This window comes from Schistocerca piceifrons, chromosome 8, assembly GCF_021461385.2.
Source record: "Schistocerca piceifrons isolate TAMUIC-IGC-003096 chromosome 8, iqSchPice1.1, whole genome shotgun sequence".
NCBI classification, from domain to species: Eukaryota; Metazoa; Arthropoda; class Insecta; order Orthoptera; family Acrididae; genus Schistocerca; species Schistocerca piceifrons.
Window position 1 is genome coordinate 455,344,569 of NC_060145.1, and position 13,616 is coordinate 455,358,184.

Below are 13,616 nucleotides of genomic sequence, written 5' to 3' on the forward strand. Positions count from 1 at the left end.
TGCAACGTTACGCCGAGATATTTAATCGACGTGTCAGGCAGCACACAATTAATACTATACTCGAACATTTAACAAAAACGAGAAATAATTGGGATAGCAATGAAGAAAAACCTTCTATTTTGAAGTGATAACCGTGTTGGGAAGAAATAAAAACGTTGAGGTTCGCCGATGACATTGTAACTCTGTCAGACACAGCAAAAGACTTGGAAGAGCAGTTGTACGGAATGGACAGTGTCTTGAAAGGAGGATATAAGATGAACATCAACAAAAGCAAAACAAGGATAATGGAATGTAGTCGAATTAAGTCGGGTGATGCTGAGGGAATTAGATTAGGAAAGGAGACACTTAAAGTAGTAAAGGAGTTTTGCTATTTGGGGAGCAAAATAACTGATGATGGTCGAAGTAGAGAGGATATAAAATGTAGACTGGCAATGGCAAGGAAAGGGTTTCTGAAGAAGAGAAATTTGTTAACATCGAGTATAGATTTAAGTGTCAGGAAGTCTTTTCTGAAAGTATTTGTATGGAGTGTAGCCATGTATGGAAGTGAAACATGGACGATTAATAGTTTGGACAAGAAGAGAATAGAAGCTTTCGAAATGTGGTGCTACAGAAGAATGCAGAAGATTAGATGGGTAGATCACATAACTAATGAGGAAGTATTGAATAGGATTGGGGAGAAGAGAAGTTTGTTGCACAACTTGACTAGAAGAAGGGATCGGTTGGTAGGACATATTGTGAGGCATCAAGGGATCACTAGTATTGGAGGGCAGCGTGGAGGGTAAAAATCGTAGAGGGAGACCAAGAGATGAATACACTAAGCAGATTAAGAAGGATGTAGGTTGCAGTAAGTACTGGGAGATGAAGAAGCTTGCACAGGATAGAGTAGGATGGAGAGCTGCATCAAACCAGTCTCAGGACTGAAGACAACAACAACAACAACCGTGTTGCGCAAAACAAGAATCGAATGATGGTAATTCTTCTTCTTTTCCTGGTGGGAAATGTTCACAACAATAGAACAACGGTTTCTTGTTAGTGGGCGCAGCTTCCTTCCCTGTGACTTAGTTTTTCTTGACACTGAGAACGAAGTTATTGACAAAGCAATTTCCACTCAATGACGTTTGCAAGATGCTCGAGTAAGCAAAAGTTTTTAAACCTTCCATAGTAATTTCCATGAATAGTTGAATTTTTTTAGCATTCAAGCTTTGACCTGCTGTACATTTACCTCTGATGCGTTTTTACAGAACGGAACGTCTATCGTGGAGTCACCAGCATACCACCTGGACGTCGAACAGTGGGCAAATGTTTTTACAGGTGAGTCCCGATCTCGTTTGGAGAGTAATTTTCCAATCATTCGCAGCTGGAAGGAACGTTGGAGCATTGTGGAAAGAAACCTGTATCGAGGAGGATCCGTAATGATGCAGGGCAGGGATTATGTTGACCACTCTAATACCTCTTCATGAAATTCTACGGGTGATTCGGCGAGGTTTAACTGCTGTAAGGCATGGTGAAGAGATCTTGGTATCTCAAGTGCGGTTGTTGCGAGGTGGTATGGACCCAGACTTCGTATTGATGGGCGATAATGCTCTACTTCATGGAGAAAAAATGGTTATTGTTTTCCTGGGAAACGGAAAATGTTGCACGCATGGCGTGGCCTGCTCGTTCTCCCGGTTTGAATCCCTAGAGCATGTCTGGGATGCACTGTGGAGACAGGTTCCATCACGTTAGCATCCATCAACTATTCTCCAAGACTTGCGAGCAGCTCTGCAGGCAGAACGGGCGTTATTGCCTCAACATGAGATTGATGACATCATTCATATTGTCGGGACTGTATTGCTGCCAGAGGTGGACAGTTCACACCCCATACTGAGCACATTAACCCATTGTCGGAATCTGTGTGCAAATCCGTTAAGCTGGAAAAAAAACAAAGAACATTGTTGTGTACCGTTATGCCTATAGCAGTTGTTTACGTTCTGCATTCTTCACATTGTTTCTACTTTACTATCACCTGTTAGTATTGTTTCGTGGAAAAATACGCGCACTCTTGCAAAACTGCCGTTTGTTGCTTCAATTTTGGACACAAACGGACACAATTACAGATGAAAATAAGAAAGATTTAAAGGCTATGATGCGTTAGATGGAAAGAAATGCAGCTCTGTGGAAAGTGACTGAGAACATGGCACCTAGAACAATTGCATTGGACGTGGCACCTAACATAAATGTCTATGTTTGAACTGCCTTCAGCACCAAATCTGTCATGAAATTGCCACTAATATATGATAGTAGACTCTCATTTGTATCTTGGAAATGTTTCAGGAATAATTAATAAAACACTGCGCTACAGACAGTTTTTGTAATAACTTCTGCTCATAAGTTTGGCACTTCGCATCTTTCTACAGTCGAGTATCCAATTAATGAGCATTTAGCGATGAATGACGATGAATATATTCCTAGCCCATCGGGGTCACGTACAATCCCGAACTCTCAAAGAGCTAGGAAAAGAAAAACGATTTGACTGGGACACGGAGCTACGTGTTTAGTAAATGTTTTAAATGTCATTTGTCTTCTACTCACTGAGTTGTATTGCAACTGAATTGATCCAGGTTCATATTCAATACTACAAATAACCAACACATTTGAACACGAACTTCATTACGTCAACCATTATCACGTTCACTGGTGCCGGCACAGCGACAAATTGTAGTTACTTTGTGATTTAATTAGACGTGTATAATTTTAAATTTCTGGTGCCTACTTTTTCTAGTCAGTTCAGAAACATTTCCCAGGAGGGTGCCGGAACGCTGATCCTGCTGAAATTAAGCACTGCAAGAGAAGCGTATGTTTCTGCTGCTGTCTGTTCTTATTACGATAGCCACTTTCCTTGACACGTGACAATTTTGTACGGAGTGTAATGATTCGCGCTTTCTACACTTCACTCGGCTTTCTAACATACCAATATTATGTAAATGTATTTATTTTTTCTTCAGAAGACGACTGTTTTGGAGATCCTTGCTGTGTGTGGCTCAGAAACAGAAACAATTGCAGTATCGGTTTCTTCTGTGTTAGGGGATAGCTTTTGACGTTTTCTGTGCGGTTTCCTTGATAACACTTGTGGTGGATTATTTGGTGCGTCAGATAAAGTGGATACTCCATTCCACAGAAGTTTCCTATGTTCCACATTCACTGATTTGGTTGGCAGGGTAAGCGAACAAACCATCATGTCGTCAGATGGTCATAAAAGGTCTTTCTGCGAAAAGTCAGCTCTTCTACTGTTTAGCTGTCATATTTTATTCTTCAAGGAAAGCGTCGTCCTATATAAGTATATGTACGTTACAAGAGACTCGTAAATAAACTGGCCTGTGAGGTACCGTTTTATACATCGCACGATCCTTAGAAAACTAAAGAAAGACAAATGCGCTATAATTTCTTTGGTTAATGCCAGTTTTTAATGCAATACACACGCTATCTTTCGTAAAAACTATGTTGGAAATCAATATAAACGATGCTGTCAGCGTTCATCCGATATCGTATTCAAAAGTGTAGCTTACTGCGAGCTTGGAGGTCTGTCGTGGCAGTGTGTATCAACACTGAACAGCAGTGTCGTGACTCAATTTATCAGACTGGACGTGGACTGGACTGTGGACAAACACATAATAACTCTAGCTACGCCTTTTCGGCAATCACCTTGGTTGTCCTGTTATCAACAGGTGCATAAGAGGTGAAGTCGAAATTACTAGTTTCCTTATAAAGAGATCAGTAACATGAGATTCGATTTTCCGATTTCAGTGTACACGAGGAAGGTTCCTTGACGCAAAGGTAAGAGTAACATTCACCAGTCAGTAAGAGAGCGCACTCAGCTGTGATTGTGCTCAGTAGCAGTTGCGAGACTGTTGTACTTCCTTTCAGGTAAGCTGGGAAATGTGATGAAATGCCCACACCTAGTTCCTGGGACTTACATTACGCTAGTTAACATGTATGAATCAAACATGTGCTCTAAATGCAAACAGTTTTTACGGTTTTCTTTCTTTCACAATAGTTAGCTCTCAGAATCACCCATAAGCAGAACCAAGAAAGTAACTGGAGTGTGTTTCTGTTTACTGATTGTGCTTCACAACCGGTAAAATTTAGGAGCATTGTAATTAATGTCGTAAAAGTGTGCCTTTTCATTCATTTCGAATAGCTTCTGGTTTACCGATGTGACAGTCAGGAAATATCTGGAAAGAATTTAACTATATGATTATTATAAATTGTGTGACATGCTAATGAACTGAATTTGAAAACGCTGTGGTAAATGAAATGACTGCCTTGAAGTCTTACTGGTGATGCTCAAGTGGTGGAATAGTACCGTGAAATATATTCTGTAGTGTGAATTGAGTCTGGCATGATATTATTTGCGTTAGTTCTTTTCGCTAGAATATAACTGACCTATGCAAATGAATACGCCAGTGCAATTAGTGTTCTTCGATCGGAATTACTGCGATAGTTCCAGTATTTTAAACCGTTGTATGAACTGGTCCCCTGTTGTAAAATCAAAGTTCTCGACACTGGAGCGCATGTGTGCGCGTCCCCATGTTGAAGAAACTGGGTGAAATCACGGCAAAATCATTTTTCCCTCATGTATCCCTTTTCCGATGGAAATTTCGGCTAAAGAAATCTGAATACATTTTTTGGAACATAAAATTTGCCATAAACTTCTGTTCATAATGTTATCTGTATTTCTTATTTTGCACGGATGGGTTTGATTTGTCTTGAATAACTCGACCCATTGCAAATTTGAGAAAAATTAACGAACAGCAATTTACACTGGTTAAAATTTTGATTCCATACGTGCATGTTCTACATTTTATTGGCCTTTTTAGACAGAGCCATACTGAGGTAATCCTGCGCCTTTTTTTTCCTGCATCTCCCCACCCCCCCTAAACAGAGTCGGTGGAGGAGGGGGGGGGGGGGACGATGGCAACACGGCAACACAAAATCCATCCTGCCACGCTGAATCACTAACATGGAAACGCAAAAGATTAGCGTTCCGGTCTCTGGAGATACGAGATGACGGCCAGGACAGATAAGAGCAGATAATTTAATCTGAACACCATCCTAATTAAAACGTTACATTTTCCAACTGAAAACATTCCAAAACATGTTTAATGCATTTCAACTTTTGCATTTTACGAGTATGACAACATATGACGTTTTGCTAAACATAGCAGACAATTTTCGATAACATAAAATCCAGACAAAGAGTCATTCGAAATACTTTTTGAAATTGCTACCTAATCGCTAGCGTGTTGTAACCGACTGCAGGCCATTACTGCTCGCGACGTGTGTGGGGGTAATTAATGAGCTCGTTGTCGAAAGAACAACTAACGCCAGATCACGAGATACACAACAGCGTAGGGCACGTATGAATGACGTTCAGGCCTATAACTTACGTATCACCGAAATGAAACACGAGCAACGACGACTGAATTTGCCAGCGAAAAAAAATCAGTGCATTACAGCTCGAATTCGAGCGGCCTCAACCAATTTAGTACTACGGAGGTGAAAAGCCAAGAAAGTGTGGGAGCACTGAAGTGGAACTGAGGATATGAATTGACCTGGCACGAAGACGATAATACAGACCCACATTACTTGATCATAACTACGTAAGCAGAAAAAACCATTTCAAAACACATTTCATTCCTCAAATAACACACTGATGGTTTAAGACGCAAATCAGTCTATTGTCAAACACAGAACTTAATGCCTGAAATCCTTCTATAATCCGTTATAAATTCTTAGACTTTCTTACGATAGCTCTATGGAAAACATGTTTCAAGACACCATGGTGTTGTACTACTCTTTCCGAGCGAATTCAGAAAGCACGAATAAACTCTTTTGTCCAATTCCACCTGCCGGCTTTGACCAATGACCTCATACCTGAGCCAAAGAAGCAACATGGAGGCGATATGAAGGCAACGAACATAGTCTTAGCACAGTATTTAGATTCTGGAAACGAGGCTTATTCCTAGACAAGACAGTATACCAGTAGAATAAAAGAAAATACACACACATTCGGTAAAATACCATCGCAGTTCAACCGATTAATTACATAGTCACGAGTTATATCGTCCAGAAATTGAAGTAACCGTAGTTTACTCGAGTAAGAGAAAAAACAACAGACGTTCTTTAAAGTGCACTCCAATATTACGCATAGTAAACTCGTAATATTATAGAATAGCGGTAATTCTTAATAATAAGTATCGAGTCTATAAGACTACCGCAGAGAAATGGGAGTTTTGGGCAGGACCAAACTAAAATCTAATACAACAACCGCAAAATGATATAAACAGTAACATACAGGAAATGTAAGAAAGACGTAAGCAGGAAATAAGGAGAGCAACAAAAAATTCCTAAAAGAAAATGCACCATAGAAGTCAGGTAAATTCACGAGAATATAAATCTTGGAATCGGTAACTGGAAACATTCTCAGTAATCGCGACATATTTGTAATAAACAGCATAATTTACATCAGTTGCTATGACCACCGCAGATAATATTTAATAACACGCCACTTACATCATTCACATCGTAAACTCGTGACGTTTCACAGGACGTCACTCGTTAAAGCTGACGGGCGGAATCCGGATTGGCAGAAATCAGATGCTGGTTGGCGGCTCACCGAAGATCACCAGAGCTGCTGCGTGCCCTTACTGCAGCTCACGGTTTCTTACGATGTTGCCGAACGGGACACGAACATTCGTGTTGCTCGCCTTTCGACTCGACTCGGACTGTTTCTAAGCAACGTCACAGGGCCTTGAAGAATAGCGATGCTCTTTTCACAACAATTCCCGCAAACGTGACGTCATTTTGACGTCACGCGCAATATCGACGAGCGCATGAGCGGCTATCATCTTTGTTTCAACGAGTAATATGAATATTATTGCTCCTCGATCGACTCGCAGCAATTTAAGCCGTCCTCCTAGGTTCCTTCCTAACCACACACTCGGGAAACCCCACACAATCGTGAATAAACAGCGAAATATTATTGACAAGGGACAGTATGAATGTAAACTCGCGTCCTCTTATGTTCCTGGCTAACCACGTACTCGAAAGGCGGCCATATTCGGAAATAAAGAACCAAATATTTGCAAGAAGGAGGAATATGAATTTTATTGGTGCTCGTTTCAGTCGCAGCAATTTAAGCTGTCCCCCTACGGTTCTGCCTGACCACACACTCGGAAATAGCTAAATATTTATTTCATCAATCGTCCTCAAATCACACTCAATATAAATAAGAATCAGTATTGCAGAACACACTTGTATTACTATCATAAGAAAGAAAGAGAATGTTTTAACAACGCTAGTATGAAAAAAATCCATGTAACAGCTTTCGACTGCAGATACCGCAACGTCATTCATGCGACTTTAACTACGGTCTTTGTTATCATATTCGATTTTGAAGGTTTGTATCGTTGATGCGTTATTAAGTGACATGTAATGATAATGATGCAGAGTTTGTGTTATATTTTCAATGCACCGTTACATTGAAACGGCGTACTAAAAATTATAAAACAAGAGTGTTTCATTCTTAATTTGTAAATTGTTGCCGATAACAACTCTCTCCTAAGGCGGCGCTCTTATATGAAGGCATTATCCGTCGATAAATCATTAATTTTTTTAATTATAGCAGTAAATATAATGAATCAGCCCTAGAATGACATGTTTTTGTTAATCTCCGGTATGGGCTCTTGAAATCTTGTGAGAGGCGAGCATCGAATGCTAATGGAAGCCGATAGCCGATCATGCGGTAGTCAAAATGACATCACGTTTGCGAGAACTGTAGTGAAGCTAGTGTTACGCGTTGGAGAGAAACACTGTATTGCTGAAAGCTGCGTCACGTTGCGCTTTGTCTTGTTTAGTCTAAGAGGATGGCTCTAGTGGCTCCAAGCACTATGGGACTTAACATCTGAGGTCATCAGCCCTCTAGTCTTAGGCCTACTTAAACCTAACTAGCCTAAGGACATCACACACATGCACGCCCAAGGCAGGATTCGAACCTGCGACCGTAGCAGCACCGCGGTTCCGTACTGAAGCGCTTGGAACAGCTCGGCCACAGCGGTCAGCTCTAAGAGGGTATGAGGACAATTATCACCGTACAATTAAAAAAACTATCCACTGGTGATTGAAACGATAGTATGGCATTGTTGGCCGGGATGTCCCTTTCGGCCCCCCCATTGGGCGACTTGCGGCCAATGATGAGGATAACACAACACCCAGTCCATGAGCGGAGAAAACCTCAAACCCGGCCGGGAATCGAACCCGGGCCCAGTGCATGGGAGGCAAGCACGTTACCACCCAGCTAAGCAGGCGGACTCCACTGGTGGTGATAACCGAGGGGGCGATGACGGCGAGAATAATGTCCTTGGCGGCCAAAGGCAAGAAATAAGGAAACATTAAAATACGAAAGAAAATAAATAAAAATAGAAAACGCGATTAGTCGAGACAACCCTTTCGGTACGTGAATGTAATCAAAGCTATTCATTTATTTTTATTTCATTTGACACGTCTAGTTCAGTAGGACCAAACTGAGGAGCAAATGTCCATGATCATGGAGCGAATCAGTACATGAAATTAACATCAGAAACGTTAGTAACAGTTAAGGCCAAAATTTACACGAAACCCATTCATGTGACAAGATGATGAGTAAAAACTGGAGTAATCGACAATATAAAATATAATTTTTCTTAATTTTTGTCCTGGAACTTTCCAGTAGTTGAGTGAGAGTGAGCCATGAGGAAATTCTTCAGTTTAGCGTTGAAGGTGCGGGGGTTAGTGTTAAGAAGTTTTAATTCTTGTGCTAGCCTACTGGAAATGAATGCAGCGGAATACTGCACGCCTTTCTGTACAAGAGTCAAGGAAATACTACTCAAACCCCGGTTGGATTTCCGCCTAGTACTAACTGTGGGAAAGCTGCTAATTCTTCGGAATAAGCATATACTGTTATCAACAAACGACATTATACAAAATATATTTTAAGAGACTCATGTCAGAATTCCCATATTCCTAAACAGGGGAAGACAAGATGCTCGCGAACTATCCTTTTCTCAGCCAAAAATAACCTTTGGTAATGGGTAGAGTTACCCCAAAACGTAATACCGCATGTGACAGGCGAATGTAAATAACGAAAGTAAACTAATTTCGGTATTGTGCTGTCACCTTCTTCAGGTATTGGTCTGACGGAAGCATTACGTTTCTGAAGAAGGTCGTGAACATGATTTTTCCATGGTAGCTTACTATTACCTCAACACCGAGGAATTTGGATTGTTCAGATTCACTAGACAGATGCCCACTCCGTGTAATCAAAATGGCATTTTATTTCAATTGTGTGTTAGAAATTACGAACACTGAATCTTATTGTGATTTAAGATCAGTTCCTTCCCCCCCCCCCTCCCCCCCCCCCCACGCAACTTACCCGTGCACCTGTAGCCAAGTCGTAGCCATTGTCATTGCTATGGAGAATGACCTGTAGCGGTATGTTCTTGAAGAGGAATCAGTTGTGAGATACTTTTCTTATTCCATAATGATGCAACTTCTGCAGTAATACTTTAAGATCAACAAATCAAACGTCTTAGTTAAACCAAATAATACATCTACTGTTCGGGACTTTTTATTTATTCCGTCCAGTGTCTCACGGAGAAAAGAGAATATAGCATTTTCAGTTGTTAAACCTTTTCTCAAAACGAACTATGTTGACAGCAAATTACGTGAACCGCAGTGATCAATTACCTTTATATACACAGCCTTTTCAATAACATTAGCAAACACCGGTGGCACAGAAATAAATTTAAAATTTTGTACCTTCTCCTTTTTTTTTATATAGCCGATTCACTACTAAGTACTACAATCCTTCAGAAAACCGACCATTCATAAGCGAAAAATTACAAATATGGCTACGTACTGGGCTAACATATGCAGCAGAGTACCTTTGTGGTCTACTAGGTATCCCGTCATATCCATGAGATCCCGTGGTCGTCAGTGTTTGTGACTTACTTTTCTCCTCGTTATTATCACGAAGTTGTCTCTCATACAGCAGTCTTGTAAAGCTATTTTCTAAGACAGTTACGCGGTTCCCTGTATAACTAAATTTGTTATTTAATTCACCTGCTGTATCGAGAAAGTGCTTGTCAAATACTGTACAGATATCTGATTTATCAATAACAAAATCATTTTTACTACGTATAGACTTTATGTCCTCGTTCTAGTGCTGCTGAGCACACACTTCCTTCACTGGTAACTATATGGTTTTTAATCTTATCTTGAGAATAGCTGTTCTATTTTCATACCACATGCTTCTTGCGTTCTTTATAACATTTTTAAGTACTTCGGAGTACTGTCTGTAATGGGCTATTGGAGCTCGATTGTGACTATTTCTAACGTTGTATAATTGCCACTCCGTTCTACATGATATACTTACCGACTAACCAGCTACCAAATTTGCCTATTGGTGCCAGTACCCTGTTTGAATGTTCTAACCGAAAGCAACTCTCAAAGAGCGTGAGCAACGTGTTGAGGAAAGCAGTACATTTATCGTCCATTTTTAGTGCAACACCGAAAAGAAGGTGTGTGACATAAACTACAGATTAGAATTACACTCCTGGAAATGGAAAAAAGAACACATTGACACCAGTGTGTCAGACCCACCATACTTGCTCCGGACACTGCGAGAGGGCTGTACAAGCAATGATCACACGCACGGCACAGCGGACACACCAGGAACCGCGGTGTTGGCCGTCGAATGGCGCTAGCTGCGCAGCATTTGTGCACCGCCGCCGTCAGTGTCAGCCAGTTTGCCGTGGCATACGGAGCTCCATCGCAGTCTTTAACAGTGGTAGCATGCCGCGACAGCGTGGACGTGAACCGTATGTGTAGTTGACGGACTTTGAGCGAGGGCGTATAGTGGGCATGTGGGAGGCCGGGTAGACGTACCGCCGAATTGCTCAGCACGTGGGGCGTGAGGTCTCCACAGTACATCGATGTTGTCGCCAGTGGTCGGCGGAAGGTGCACGTGCCCGTCGACCTGGGACCGGACCGCAGCGACGCACGGATGCACGACAAGACCGTAGGACCCTACGCAGTGCCGTAGGGGACCGCACCGCCACTTCCCAGCAAATTAGGGACGCTGTTGCTCCTGGGGTATCGGCGAGGACCATTCGCAACCGTCTCCATGAAGCTGGGCTACGGTCCCGCACACCGTTAGGCCGTCTTCCGCTCACGCCCCAACATCGTGCAGCCCGCCTCCAGTGGTGTCGCGACAGGCGTGAATGGAGGGACGAATGGAGACGTGTCGTCTTCAGCGATGAGAGTCGCTTCTGCCTTGGTGCCAATGATGGTCGTATGCGTGTTTGGCGCCGTGCAGGTGAGCGCCACAATCAGGACTGCATACGACCGAGGCACACAGGGCCAACACCCGGCATCATGGTGTGGGGAGCGATCTCCTACACTGGCCGTACACCACTGGTGATCGTCGAGGGGACACTGAATAGTGCACGGTACATCCAAACCGTCATCGAACCCATCGTTCTACCATTCCTAGACCGGCAAGGGAACTTGCTGTTCCAACAGGACAATGCACGTCCGCATGTATCCCGTGCCACCCAACGTGCTCTAGAAGGTGTAAGTCAACTACCCTGGTCAGCAAGATCTCCGGATCTGTCCCCCATTAAGCATGTTTGGGACTGGATGAAGCGTCGTCTCACGCGGTCTGCACGTCCAGCACGAACGCTGGTCCAACTGAGGCGCCAGGTGGAAATGGCATGGCAAGCCGTTCCACAGGACTACATCCAGCATCTCTACGATCGTCTCCATGGGAGAATAGCAGCCTGCATTGCTGCGAAAGGTGGATATACACTGTACTAGTGCCGACATTGTGCATGCTCTGTTGCCTGTGTCTATGTGCCTGTGGTTCTGTCAGTGTGATCATGTGATGTATCTGACCCCAGGAATGTGTCAATAAAGTTTCCCCTTCCTGCGACAATGAATTCACGGTGTTCTTATTTCAATTTCCAGGAGTGTATATTAATACCGTCAGCTGCGAACGGGCGTTGATATAGATCAACGGGGACAGGTGAAAATGTGTGCCCCGACCGGGACTCGAACCCGGGATCTCCTGCTTACATGGCAGACGCTCTATCCATCTTTTTTTTTTTTCTTTTTTATTCCGGCCTCCTTCCTCCCCTACAGCCCGTCCTTCCGCTCACCATTTGTGCCTTCTTCGGCTAGCTTCTGTGCTATGTTTGTTCCATAAGAGACAGTTGACCAACGAAGTAAATGTATACAACTAAACAAAATCCCTTCTTTTGGGGTTGTGGAAAGAAAAAAGGTCCGCTACATTCTTGCACCATTGTGCGAGAGCGATTTTTATAGGAGAGCCAGGCGTACTTCAGCCTGCTGGCGTCTCATGTTTGCGCCAGCAACCTATTAGTGCTGCTACACGAGGGCAAAGGGTAAACGAAATAGCCACCTTCTTGGCGTAAAATGAATGAGAAACTTAATAGATAATTTCATAAAGAAAAAAAAAGGAATCCTGAGATTCAACAAAATATCATTTGATCGTTCTTCAGCTCCGTCAGTAAGACAATGTTCGGTTCAAGAAATTTGCGTAATGTTCTTTGTATTTCTTTTGTCGTTCGAGCTTTTGATGTTCTGTCATCAAGTACATCCAATAATCTGCTTCACTCTTCGTCGTAGCCGTTGATATGTAACGGATTGTCAGTCCTTTGAACCAGTTGGCTGACCTTCTTTTAGTGTTAGGACATGGCACGTCATCTGGCAGAAGGACGTATGTCGGTGTAATCGTGTTAGGTGACGTGCGGAGCACATGTGCTAGTTTTTGCCTGAAGCGATTCCACACGTCTTTCACATCGTCACAGACGAAGCGATGTTCTTCAGTGTCGACGACATTGCAGCTGGGACAATTTGGTGTGTGTGCCAGACGTATCGCGTGCAATTTAGAGCTGTTGGGGATTTTTGTATTGACTGCGAGGTACCACGTCGATCGCACATTGGATAGTAGATGGGGGTCAGATATGTTTTTCCAGTTATAACGTCGAAACTTGTTTTCTATTCGATTGCGCAATTTCCCTTCCAGCAAGGTGTTGTAAACCTCCTTAACCCGATATATGTCTTTCTCCGGTATTCTATGGCGTACATAGCTGTATTCCACAAGAAAATGTTTATAGTGGTACAGCTCGTGGGAGATGTGATGCACATCGATTGGTGGATCTCTGCTGACTGGGGTGATTTCACGTAAGAGATGAGCCACTAAGGTCCGCGGTGATCGTTGCCACTGTTTATAAGTTTTGCTAACGTATAGCGCTTACGCTTTAAGGTAGATGTCTGTAGCCCTCCATTGCGTGTCGGTAGCGTCAAGGTATCATATGAAACCTTAAATATCTGACCTCTGCTGACAAAATAACCAAGCGCTGCTTGCATTTGGTGTGCTATGGTCCGTGCCAGAGGCAGCACTTGAGCAACATAGTTTACTTTGCAGGTTACATAGGTATTGGCTAGTTGCACTTTTTGTATTGCATTTAAATTGCGCAAGCTGTGTTGTTTTATGCTTGCTCGTAATGTCGCAAGTA